This window comes from Trichosurus vulpecula, chromosome 6 (genome assembly GCF_011100635.1).
Source record: "Trichosurus vulpecula isolate mTriVul1 chromosome 6, mTriVul1.pri, whole genome shotgun sequence".
NCBI lineage: Eukaryota > Metazoa > Chordata > Mammalia > Diprotodontia > Phalangeridae > Trichosurus > Trichosurus vulpecula.
The window spans coordinates 144,466,517-144,469,742 of record NC_050578.1 but is presented as its reverse complement, the minus strand read 5'-3'; the positions used below and the strand labels follow the sequence as shown (position 1 = coordinate 144,469,742).

Below are 3,226 nucleotides of genomic sequence, written 5' to 3'. Positions count from 1 at the left end.
AAGAAAAGATTCTAGTTCTTCTTACAGAATGGCCGAATAATGAATCAACAATATCACAGGGTAGCCACAAAAAACAATGAAAATGTGGATTGAAAAAATAGAAATAGCTTTTTTTAGGACCATCTGCTATGGGTGCAGTCTCCTTCTCCTCAGCCACCTTCTCCTCCTCCTCAGCCTCCTTCGTTTGCTCCCGCCGCCTCTGCCGCTGCAGTCACCCTGAGTCACAGCCTGCGCAGCTCTGGCTGCTTGGTCCCAGCAGCAGCCGCGGATTTCAAATATTCAGAGGTCCTTCAACATGGCAGACATTGACAACAAAGAAACTGAACTTGACCAACGAGATATGGAAGATGTTGAAGAAGCTGAGGAAGAAGAAACTGGTGAAGATGCAAACAGCAAAGATCGTCAGTTGACTGTTCAGATGATGCAGAATCCTCAGATTCTTGCAGCTCTTCAAAAATTATTGGATGGTTTAGTGGGAACATCAACTGGCTACATTGAAAGCTTGCCAAGAGTAATTAAACGACATGTGAATGCCCTCAAAAACCTTCAGGTGAAATGTGCACAGATAGAAGTCGAGTTCTATAAGGAAGTTCATGCTCTTGAAAGAAAGTATGCTGTTCTGTACCAGCCTCTTTTTGACAAGAGAAGTGAAATCATCAATGCAGTTTAAGAAACTACAGAGGAACAAGGTGAATGGAAATCAGATGGTGATGAAGAGATGTTAGAAATGAAAGAGAAGGCTAAACTTGAAGAGGAGAAAAAGGATGAAGAAAAAGAATACCCTAAAGGAATTCCTGAATTTGGGCTGTTTTTAAAAATGTTGACTTGCTCAGTGATATGGTTCAGGAACATGATGAACCTATTCTGAAGCACTTGAAAGATATTAAAGTGAAGTTTTCAGATGCTGGCCAAGCTATTGAGTTTTACATTAGAATTTCACTTTGAACCCAACGAATATTTCACAAATGAGGTGTTGACAAAGACATAGTGTATGCAGTCAGGGCCAGATGATTCTGATCCCTTCTCTTTTGATGGACCAGAAATTATGAGTTGTCAGGTAGATTGGAAAAAAGGGAAGAATGTCACTTTGAAAATTATTAAAAAGAAACAGAAACACAAGGGAGAAACTGTGACAAAAACAGTTTCCAATGATTCTTTCTTCAATTTCTTTTCTCCTCCTGAAGTTCCTGAGGGTGGAGACCTGGATGATGATGCAGAAGCTATCCTTGCAGCAGACTTCGAAATTGGTCACTTTTTACATGAGCGTATAGTCCCGATATGAGTATTATACTTCACAGGAGAAGCTATTTAAGATGATGATGATGATAATGAAGGTGAAGAGGCTGATGATGAGGAAGGGTAAGAAAAAGTTGATGAGGAAAATGATCCAGAATATGATCCGAAGAAAGATCCAAACTCAGCCGAGTGCAAGGAGCAGTGAGAAGTGTGTGCTGTGGCCTTGAGGATTACTGCATTGTCCCAGCCTAAACACAACTAGTAGTTACATACAGCCTTATGTTTTGTATTTTCTTGTTAGAATCAAGTAAATGATTTTTGTTAAAAAAAAAAGGAAAAAAAGAAAAAGTGAACATTTAAGAACCAGTTTAAACTATACGTTCATTCTACCTAGCATTTTAATAGTATAATTTCTGCTGGATATGTAAAATGCAGTGAATCCCCTAACGCATGTCTGTTGCTACATAGTTTGGCTCTTGTGAAGTGTTTTGTCATGTAGCTACTAGACTGCAGCTGCGAAAATTATTCAAACTGTTATTTGAGACCAATATTGGTTTAGAAAAAAGAAATCCTTCTGAAGAACCAACCAAAGTATTTTTTCAACCCAGTAGTTAAATCGGTTTAAGTCTTCTTGACTAGCTGTGCCTTCATTACTTTGTTAGAGAAATGCATGAAACTAGGAGACAAAACATTTTGAAATTTGATTTGAGAAGAGACTAGTATACAGTTAAGAATTTCCAGTAAGACCACATCTAATGTTCTTTAACAGTCTGCTTGTTTATGGATTTTTGTATTTTAATGTGACATAATGTGACATGTAGACATGTGATCTACAAAGAAACTTAGTCATCCTATTAAGGTTATTGTTTACCACTGGGGTGTGAATAAAACCTAGTATTTTCAGGAAAAAAAGAAAAAATAGAAATACTTAGATTGAAAAAATAGAAACATAGAATTCAGGATGAGGGGCATAATTGTGCAATAATTATACTGTGTTCCAGTGAGTTCACATCAAAAGTATTCTATTCAGAAAACTTTATTTTGGGGAAGATATTGACAAGTTACAGAATGTCCAGAAGAGGGCATGGGTAATGGTGAGATAACTAGAAAATCTGTCATTTAAGGATATGTTGGAAGAAATAACATCATAAGTCTGAAGAAGGAAGAATGAGAAAAGGAAGGCAGTGGTATTACAGTGATATCCAAGGGATGTTTTGTGGAAGACAGACTTCTTTTTATCTAATGGATTGAACTAGGAGCAACAAGTTGAAGAAGCAAAGGGGCAGCTTTCTGTTCAAAAGAAAGAAATGCTCAAATCAATTAAGAATTTTCCAAAAGTGTGTATGTTTTCCTTCAAAGGTAGTGAGTTCCCTCTTGCTGGAGGGTTTCAAGTGGAAGCTAGATGGCTACTTGTCAAGGATGCTGTAAAAGTGATTGATTTTCAAGTATGGGTTTAACTAGGTGGCTTCTGAAGTCAGTAGGTCCTTTTGACTCTAACACAGCAGAAATCCCCTCCCTGCTTTTAAGGACTAACTCATCTATACTTTCTTCCATAAAGGACACTTTCTTGATTCCCCTCAGAAAAGTGATCTCTCCTCTCTCAAATTTATTATCAAATTTTGATTTGCCATATATATACATATATATATATATATATATTTAACGATCATATTCTGCCTTGTTTTAAAGTAATTTATGTACATTTCAGTATATTTTAATAACTCCTATCTGCTAAGTTCTGAGCACATTGAGGCTAGGTTTGTATCTTTTTTCTTCTTCTTAAAATTACATACATACAAATAGCATGCACTTAGTACCTCTTTGTCGAATTGAAAGCAAATCTTAATTCCTTTCCATATATTCCTCAGAGGACACACCAGTCATTTTGTTTGACTGTGGTTTTCAGCTTACATTCATAAAAATATTATGCCAGTGACATATAATATTAAATTTATAGATATTATTCTTGTTTCAAATGCATGTTAGTAAT

At 36.3% G+C, this 3,226-nt stretch overlaps 1 pseudogene; it reads left to right on the top strand.

The window, feature by feature from the left end:
- The first annotated feature begins 292 nt into the window (after nt 1-292).
- On the top strand, nt 293-1,441 carry LOC118854119 (annotated as a pseudogene).
- Nucleotides 1,442-3,226: the final 1,785 nt, after the last annotated feature.